At 33.2% G+C, this 10,588-nt stretch overlaps 1 long non-coding RNA gene across 1 annotated transcript; it reads right to left on the bottom strand.

Annotated features, from left to right (window-relative positions):
• Positions 1–5,235: 5,235 nt before the first annotated feature.
• Positions 5,236–6,436, bottom strand: LOC132642341 (uncharacterized). Its single transcript, XR_009583111.1, has 3 exons — positions 6,358–6,436; positions 6,244–6,278; positions 5,236–5,420 (listed from the first exon to the last, which is right to left on the bottom strand). It is a non-coding gene; the product is annotated as an uncharacterized LOC132642341 (long non-coding RNA).
• Between the last annotated feature and the right edge of the window lie 4,152 nt (positions 6,437–10,588).

Genomic DNA, 10,588 nt, shown 5'->3' with positions numbered 1-10,588 from the left:
CCCAACTTTGCATTAAAAATCAAGCTCCCCTCAATTTTGAACAATAATCATTCTCCCCCCTTTATCTTAATTGGCTTTTTAAAATTCTTATTTAACCCTTACATTATCAACTTGTCATTTTTTACTTCTTTAAAATCATGATTTTTTTTTATCTCTTTAATCTATGTAACAAATTTCTTATAAAATAAATAAATATTATTTTCGAGACAGAAAAAGAAAAGTGAGAAATACTAGTTGAGTATATAATTTAATGATGTTGTATAATGAAATAAATGAGAGGAATAATATTCAAAACTCTGATATCTATTTATACAAGTAATAAAAGTAAAATAACGTGTAATAATAATTTTATAAATATATTTCAATGAAAGTAATATAAAATAATTAATAAAAATAGAGGTATCTTCTATAACAAATTCCTGAAAGATTATCTATTTATATTATAAATGAATTTTAAATTATAGTTAACAATATTTCATTAATGACAACCAAAACTCATTTATATATTGGCAATAGAGAATCAGAGAGAAGTGAAACTTAATTATACACATACCCCCCCCCCCCCCCCCAAAAAAAAAAACCCCCCACAAACACACACAGATATGTAAAAATAAATGGTAATATGTGTGTGTGTATACTTGACGCATGTAATTCTAAAATATCAATCATAAAAAGTTATATTTAATTTTGAGATAAATTCATAAATTGATTATTCTACTTATAATATGCTTTCAAATAAAAAGAGTATAAACACCTAGGTTAAAAAAATAAATTTTATATAATATAAAAACGTATCACATAGATTGAAGATTGAAAATGCCAAGGGTAAACTAGACATTACCTAGGATAAAAGGAGGGGTGGAATGCCTATCGTTCATAGTTGAGGCAGAGTTTGATTTTTAAAGTAAAGTTGGAGATTTTCACCCAATTCCAAACTCACCTCCTATATGAGAACATGCAGCTGTGGGGCTTTGTAAATAACACAACCTATAAATAGAACAGCTGCTAATGACTACCTAAATACTACAGAACCTTCAGTTTCAATTATTGCCACGACGTACAAGGTTCCAAGTCCCCAACTAATTTGACTGAAGAGTAGTTAATGGATGAACAAGGTTTCAAACAAGGAAATGTAATTATCATGTAGAATGGCAAAAACAGCACAAGTTGGAACTAAGCTACACTATTGACCTCCTCTACCCAGCCAAAGAATATGACCACAAAATGCTTCAAAGAAGATCATATAAATTGTAGTCATTTGGTTGTCTTCCAACCAAATAGCAGAAGCTGTTTTCAACTTTCGCATCCTCTGATATTATTGGTCCAATCTTCACAACCATTTCAACTTAACTAAACAGACGTCTTGGTTTCTTAACATTCTTCCCTTTTCTTTTAAAAAAAAATTGGAACCTTTCAGAAGGTACTTGAATTGAAAAGTTAACAAGATGACAAAATATACTACAATGGCCCTTGGTTCATAGTTCATACAGCTTTTAGAGGATGCTTTGGAAACATGAGCAAAATGCTCTGAAAAGTCATAATTACATTACATAAAACCATCAAGCTACATGAATTCCATCTCATATGTTATTGGGACCTTGTGAAGAAATTGGAACGCAAATTGAACAAACCTTAAAATATATGTGGGGCATGAATTGCAATGAACTTCATTTCGACTTTGGACTCCCCGCTTCAGTCCCGATGTAATCTGAACGCAAAGAGTATCAAACACAAAGTTAGACCAGGAAAGATTATCCTTAAACACACTTAGGGATCATTTTGCTAGAAAGTTGTGCAGGGATTTGTAATACGTATCAAAATTCTAGGCCAACAAAATTACTAATAACAGAAACTGAAATACTGTAAAATGTCAATCAAGTTAGAGAGAGAATCTCATGAATAGGGCCCGTTTGGCCGTGAATAGTTTTCACTTTTTTCCGAGATATTATTCCAGGAACTGTTAGGACATAGGAGTGTTATAAATTTTCAAGTTGAATTCCGAAATTTTTCAGAATTCGATTGTTTTCCCAATTTTCAATACAAAGCACTCACAAAAATTCAAAAACAACTCCAATTTGTATTCATGTCCGAACATAACTCAATTCCTCAACTACACTTGCATTTGAATCCACATCTTAGCCAGACAACCTGTTTGCAGCTATTACAACAATGCTCGCGGGTTTATCAGATAGCCCTTTCAGCAACGTTCATCTTGCACAATGTAGCAACCCCTCCAGGAACTCAGTACAGAAAAGATAAGACTTTTCTGCATCAAATAAAACTAATGGTTTTTCTTTTCATGAATCCTACATTAAAGCTATCTTTGTAACAACAAGCACAAAGTATATATATGCCTCAATCCTAAATTAGTTCTAGTCGACTATATGAATCTTCTACATTAACTCCTCAATCTCATTTCAATACTCAATACCTTCTTTTTAGATAATTTGGAAATTCTACGGAAGTAGAGATAGATAAGTAAGTAAACGGAAACTTTCCATCAAATAAGTAGGTCAACAAAGAATAAACTTACTTGGGTCACGACATTTCTCCAATTCCAGTGTATCCCTGCAAAAATAAATTTAGAAATAAGTTACTGCAAATCAATTAGCCAAGTAGTGTGTGGAATGGAGTTTGAGGTATGATAAGTTGGTATTTTACCAATTTATCTCTTCTTTAATCTTATATTTTTGCTATGTTTGCTTGAGAAAATAGTGCATTTAATATCATTTACATCTATTTTACAGGTTTATGTGATTTAGAAGTGATCGGAAGAAACCAAGTGAAAATAAAGTCAAAAAGAGGTCAAATTGGACAAAACTGCACAGTTTTGCAAAAACGGGACAGATTTGCAAAAAAACGGGCAGAACTGCAAAAACGAAAATCTGGGGCATATTTTGTCATTTTTTGGACTTGGAAAAATTGGGAAACATAAAAGGAAGACTAGGGGGCAAAATATTTTCATCTTTGGCTCAACACAAGTCCTTGGAGGCTAGGGTTTCACACCAACACATTGGAGGAGAAGATTGGAAGCACTTTAATGAGATATTCTTAATCCTTTCTTCAATTTCTTGTTTGGTATTGAATATTTATGTGTGTAGTATTTCATTTCAATACTTGAACCTTGTTTATGGAAGTATATATTGTTTAAGTTTGGATTGAATCTCTTGTTTTGCTTATGTGTTGAATGATTTTATCCCTAATGAAGTGAGTTATTGTTTCTTTAATTAATCTCATGTTGAATGATTCTTAAGGGAGTAGCTAACCCTAAGACTTGCCCATTTATTTCGGTTTAAACTTGGAAGAGGCAAACTCGGGATTGGGAAAGATTAATTAACAAGAATTTGGGGCGTTAACCCTCATCTAATGGAAATCGACCTAGGAATAGGCGACACCACTTGTAGCCATATTCGGGTGTTCTTAATGCTCCTAATTGCTTTAGGGATATTCAATTAGGTAGTCTAGTTAGTCTTCGGAAGAAGCTAAATTAGAGTCATTATCCGAGGCTAAGTAATATAAAGTCACCATTATTTGTAAATGATGAAGTACATTGGATCGTTACTTGAGCGTAGTTTCCCTTGTATCCATGCTTGTGGCCATTGATCATTTTACTTGCTTTCTAGGTTAGTTTACATTTTTGCATTAGTTATAATTTTCCCTCAAACAAAACCAAAATATTATCTATCGTTTGGCTTTAGCGTAGTTGGTGAAAATTCCTACTTTTCCTAATCGCCTACATATTGTTCTGTGTGGGATTCGACCCCGACTCATAGTTGGGTAAAATATATTTGCATACGACCGTGCCCATTCTAATTAATAGGGTGGATTTAGACGTTATCAAGGTACGCACCATATCATGTAGGGAGGCAAGGCTAACATCCACCCCGTCCCAAAAAATCTAACTGCAATTAAGGACAAGATGGGATGAGGAGTTACTATTAAATTTTGAAGAAGAGAATTAATTAAGCAAATGGGGTTCATAAATTTACCATCTTTAGCCCATTTGGGTACTTTAAAATCATTAACAACATCGCGAGAAAATTCGTGTTGCTGGGAGTAACCCCTACAGATTCAATCGAAAAAAATTCAATAAAATAATTAAAAAAAAAAGGAGTAGGGTGAATGGATAGGTTATTTGGGGATACCTTATTTGTGTTGGTGGATGACCAAACCCGAGAAAAGCTTGTCGGACACAACGGAAAGCCATCTCACCCTTAGCAGAGATTAAGAAAAAAGACCGTCTCTTATGATGTAACCCTAGAATAGAAAAGAGAGAGTAGGAAAACACCGTGCTATATTATGGAGTACTTAACTTTTAATATGCTTTGACGGAAAAGCCCTTCATTTTTCAGAATATTATTTTATTTCTTTGACATTTCTTTTTGATTAATTTCTGTTTCTGGTTTTGATTAATAAGAGTATTCTACTTATAATATGCTTTCAAATAAAAAGAGTATAAACACCTAGGTTAAAAAAATAAATTTTATATAATATAAAAACGTATCACATAGTAGATTGAAGATTGAAAATGCCAAGGGTAAACTAGACATTACCTAGGATAAAAGGAGGGGTGGAATGCCTATCGTTCATAGTTGAGGCAGAGTTTGATTTTTAAAGTAAAGTTGGAGATTTTCACCCAATTCCAAACTCACCTCCTATATGAGAACATGCAGCTGTGGGGCTTTGTAAATAACACAACCTATAAATAGAACAACTGCTAATGACTACCTAAATACTACAGAACCTTCAGTTTCAATTATTGCCACGACGTACAAGGTTCCAAGTCCCCAACTAATTTGACTGAAGAGTAGTTAATGGATGAACAAGGTTTCAAACAAGGAAATGTAATTATCATGTAGAATGGCAAAAACAGCACAAGTTGGAACTAAGCTACACTATTGACCTCCTCTACCCAGCCAAAGAATATGACCACAAAATGCTTCAAAGAAGATCATATAAATTGTAGTCATTTGGTTGTCTTCCAACCAAATAGCAGAAGCTGTTTTCAACTTTCGCATCCTCTGATATTATTGGTCCAATCTTCACAACCATTTCAACTTAACTAAACAGACGTCTTGGTTTCTTAACATTCTTCCCTTTTCTTTTAAAAAAAAATTGGAACCTTTCAGAAGGTACTTGAATTGAAAAGATAACAAGATGACAAAATATACTACAATGGCCCTTGGTTCATAGTTCATACAGCTTTTAGAGGATGATTTGGAAACATGAGCAAAATGCTCTGAAAAGTCATAATTACATTACATAAAACCATCAAGCTACATGAATTCCATCTCATATGTTATTGGGACCTTGTGAAGAAATTGGAACGCAAATTGAACAGACCTTAAAATATATGTGGGGCATGAATTGCAATGAACTTCATTTCGACTTTGGACTCCCCGCTTCAGTCCCGATGTAATCTGAACGCAAAGAGTATCAAACACAAAGTTAGACCAGGAAAGATTATCCTTAAACACACAGGGATCATTTTGCTAGAAAGTTGTGCAGGGATTTGTAATACGTATCAAAATTCTAGGCCAACAAAATTACTAATAACAGAAACTGAAATACTGTAAAATGTCAATCAAGTTAGAGAGAGAATCTCATGAATAGGGCCCGTTTGGCCGTGAATAGTTTTCACTTTTTTCCGAGATATTATTCCAGGAACTGTTAGGACATAGGATTGTTATAAATTTTCAAGTTGAATTCCGAAATTTTTCAGAATTCGATTGTTTTCCCAATTTTCAATACAAAGCACTCACAAAAATTCAAAAACAACTCCAATTTGTATTCATGTCCGAACATAACTCAATTCCTCAACTACACTTGCATTTGAATCCACATCTTAGCCAGACAACCTGTTTGCAGCTATTACAACAATGCTCGCGGGTTTATCAGATAGCCCTTTCAGCAACGTTCATCTTGCACAATGTAGCAACCCCTCCAGGAACTCAGTACAGAAAAGATAAGACTTTTTTGCATCAAATAAAACTAATGGTTTTTCTTTTCATGAATCCTACATTAAAGCTATCTTTGTAACAACAAGCACAAAGTATATATATGCCTCAATCCTAAATTAGTTCTAGTCGACTATATGAATCTTCTACATTAACTCCTCAATCTCATTTCAATACTCAATACCTTCTTTTTAGATAATTTGGAAATTCTACGGAAGTAGATATAGATAAGTAAGTAAGCGGAAACTTTCCATCAAATAAGTAGGTCAACAAAGAATAAACTTACTTGGGTCACGACATTTCTCCAATTCTAGTGTATCCCTGCAAAAATAAATTTAGAAATAAGTTACTGCAAATCAATTAGCTAAGTAGTGTGTGGAATGGAGTCTGAGGTACGCACCATATCATGTAGGGAGGCAAGGCTAACATCCACCCCGTCCCAAAAAATCCAATTGCAATTAAGGACAAGATAGGATGAGGAGTTACTATTAAATTTTGAAGAAGAGAATTAATTAAGCAAATGGGGTTCATAAATTTACCATCTTTAGCCCATTTGGGTACTTTAAAATCATTAACAACATCGCGAGAAAATTCGTGTTGCTGGGAGTAACCCCTACAGATTCAATCGAAAAAAATTCAATAAAAAAAAAAAAGGAGTAGGGTGAATGGATAGGTTATTTGGGGATACCTTATTTGTGTTGGTGGACGACCAAACCCGAGAAAAGCTTGTCGGACACAACGAAAAGCCATCTCACCCTTAGCAGAGATTAAGAAAAAAGACTGTCCGGTAATCACATTGGGGCCCGACTAATTCGAATTCGTGCCGGATAGTTCCACATTGGGGGGCAAAGCACTCCCTAACAAGGGTGACTCCGTACCCAAGGGGGCTCAAACTCGAGACCTCTTGGTTAAAGATGTAGTAGTACTAGCCACTACCCCACAACCCTTGTTGGTAACTGATACTGAAATTGATTAGCCTAGATTAATAGTTACTCCACTAATGTATTTCCTTCATCATATATGAAAAAATAGAATAAAATAGGCTTAATTGAAAATATATGTGAGGTTTTAAATTGAACAACATTTTGTCAGTCACACGCACAACATATTTCAATCTTCTATCTGCTAATTGTAAATGTTCACAAAGAGTGTCCATTTAATTTTTTTTTTAGGGTAAAAATGTAAATATATCTCTCAATCTTCCTCAAAAACCACACTTTATTCTCCCAAAAACTCCAGCCCCAATTAATTGTGATAATTTTGAGTTTCTTCCTAAATGGCATCTTTTAATCAATCTGAGAATAGCAACCACATAAATCATTCTCGTTTGTGATTGTTTCAAAGATTACAGTAAATAATAAATTTCTGAAAAATGCTCAGAGCAAAAAGTTCATGGGGTAAAATAATTAATCTGAAATTGAAGTCAACAATGAGTCTCCGTCAGATATTCTTCTGGGTATATTTTTAACCCCTTTAAATTTGTAGTTTCAGAATTTGCAACACCATGATCGTTTGACGAAACTCCATTATAATTATCTGTCGGAATATATGTTTCAATTGCAGAGAAAAAACAAATTTTAAAAACTAAAAAACAACCCGACGTCAATTCATTTTGTGATAAGAACTTGTATGAAAAATTTCAGGAATTGGGTTTAGGCTTTAGAGCTAGCATCCTTAGAAAGTGGGGTTATTTTATGGGTTTGCTGTGAAGTTTCTCACGAAGAATGAGGAGTCAAAGATGATTGAGTTGGATTTTCTGAAAAAATACATACCCTTGAGTTAAAAATGTATTGATTAAATAGCTGAGAGAATCTCAATTTTAGAACACCATTTTCAATTTATCAACAAGGAAGCTAGAACTAGGAAAATGGGTTGAATCTGTAATTGGATATTCCAGAGGTAGAGACTAGAGACGGGTGGAAAAAGGGGAAGAAGGAAAGTTGGGTTAGGATTAAAAAGACAAAAATGTCCCTTGAGTTTTTACATTTTAATGAGAGGCAGGGGCATTTTAGTAACCAAAAAGAACCCATATATATATATATATATATATAAGAATTTCCTACTAATCTTTGATTTTCAATGAAACAATATTTTGTAGCTTTCTATTGATTTTTGGTAGCTTTTGAATGATGAATTTCCATATGTTATTCCCTTTGGAGCTTTGAATTTTTTTAATGGTGGAAAAATGGTAAAAGGTGATGGAAAGACGAAGAATGAGGGAGAAAGTATAGAACAACAAATTTAAATGGAAAACACACGTGTTAGATGTGGATTAGTGGGTGTATTTCACCGCAAATTTGATATCTGGGTGTAGCGTTTCAGGGAGTAAATAATTTCACTTCAAAATTGTTCAAGGGTTAATAGGACTCCCACAAATATAAAGTGTGTAGTTGGAAATTCGGTCATACGTTGTGGGGGCATTTGGTCATTTTATCTGTAATTTTTTTTTTTTTTTGGTTACCCATCCGATATTGAAGCCCGACAACTATATCCGAATTCGCGTCGAGTAGGGCCCATTTCCGGGGAAGCACTCCCTATCATGATTTTTTTCATACTCAGGGCACGAACCCGAGAGTCAAGGGAGCAACAATCCCATCCGCTCACTACATTCTTTGTGATTCTTAAGAATATGTAAGTTGATTAATCTTAGGTAAAAAAATTATGTGTGTTATGACTTAAATACTTGATCAAAAAAAAAAAATTCAATGAATATTGTAGTTACAAATTAACACGGCAAAAATATGCTTTAGCCTGAGAATGCTACAATATACAATATCTATTAACGCCGTACCCCCTTTCCAATGACATATTCATATAAATCTTTATCCTGCTTTGGTATTCTAAAGTTCTTCTAAAATTAAGGAGGCACATAATGAGGTTTATCTGAAGATACAAATGGTCACTATTATAATGTTAGAAGTATTTCAAAGTGCTGGCAGAGGAAATTTAAAGAGTTTTTATCGACGTATGAAACATGAACAATTTCTGCCATAATTTTTACTAAGAATCATCTTTAGTTGAGCATAAGAGAAAATGTAATGATGTATTTGTGCCTTTTAAATTTAAAATTGAATGCAACCATTTCACTCTATAATATAAATACGTTTGTGCTTTTATTTTTTCTTAGGTTTCTTTTTTATTTGTCCAATCTTAGCTTGCAATTTTCACAATCCATTTGTGTTTACCAAGGATTGTCAAGTACCACAATACAATAGAACTTATACAGCTGAATTATTTTTAAAATCTATGTATTATTAAAAAAATGATAGTTTTTGGACAAAAGTTAGTTAATTAGTTATTGCTTTTGAGTTTGAATTTAAGAATAATAAGTTTTATTTGTATCTTTTAAAGAAAAACTAAACTACCTAATCACCTAACCTGCACGTAACTCACCATTCCTTCAACCCCACGTCTACATACCATGCTCACACACAAACACAAGGATTTTATAAATTTACAGATTATTTTAAATTTTATAACAATGAATTTTAATTATAATTTATATTCTTTTTGCCACTTGGCAAAAGTTTAAAGAATTAATTTAAAATTTAAAAAGAAAAAAGGAAAAAAAGAAAGACAACTACCAAAATCCTTCATTTCCATTAACCCACGTTCTGTGAAAAATGAGATATGTTTAAAAAGTAAATATGCCACAAGAAAAGAAAAATACTACTGCTGGTAAAAAGATTTTGTCTAGAAAAACTACTTGGAACGGTTTGGAAATTTAAGGATAATTTTTTTTTAGATTTATCCACGTTATTTTGAGATCACTTTATCCAAAGCAATACAGAACAAAACCGCTAAATCTAAAAAACATTCACATCAGTTATCCAATCGAGATGTGAACGTTTTTTGCTCAAGCAACAATATCGCATCCCTTCATTCCAAATTGATTAGTTTTATTTTCAGATTTTGCTGTTGTGTTTCTGTGCACCCGATATTCATTTTCCCCTATTTTTTGAAGTCTCTTCTTGAAGCCTTACCTCAAGATATCCCGCCCGGTTAGTACAGAATTAGACTTACTTTGTTTTTACTGTTTGCTGTACTTATATTCATTGATGCTTAATTGACTATAACCGAACTTATTTCCACTGAATTATGGTTGAATTTATTTCTAGGTTGAAGCCTAACTAATTCATTTTGTTTCACTGTTAAAAAAAAATAAAAAATAGTTGAATCGGGGTAACCCTGTATCATCCAATGCACATTTTGGGAACAGAATAAAGCCCACGTAAATAGACAACCGTCGCCTAATCAAGAAAAAAGTAAAAACAAATAAACATATTTGCTCTATAGTGCGTATGTTTCTGACCCACTTTTTGTAAACTACTATCAACACCTACTCCCAGAATCTCCATATATCTCCCCACTCTTAGCATTCTCTGTTTCTGCTGCTGCCATCTTTTCTACTACATTGTATCGTCATGTACTTCGATATTTCATTGTTACCTTGATGTTTCTGTTCGTGTCTTGATTAGTTAAAATAACTTCTGCTGTCAATTACTACTAATTCAAAGATCTCCGTTATATATTTAGCCCGTTGCACGACAAGTTCAGGATGTCTTGATTTCATTTTCTGAAGACTCTGAAGTACTAACTTGGATGAGCTTTTAACATTATATTCACTAGCA

Source organism: Lycium barbarum, chromosome 5 (assembly GCF_019175385.1).
Source record: "Lycium barbarum isolate Lr01 chromosome 5, ASM1917538v2, whole genome shotgun sequence".
Taxonomy (NCBI): Eukaryota; Viridiplantae; Streptophyta; class Magnoliopsida; order Solanales; family Solanaceae; genus Lycium; species Lycium barbarum.
Note: the sequence above shows the minus strand (reverse complement) of the source record. Positions and strands in the feature narration are given on the sequence as shown.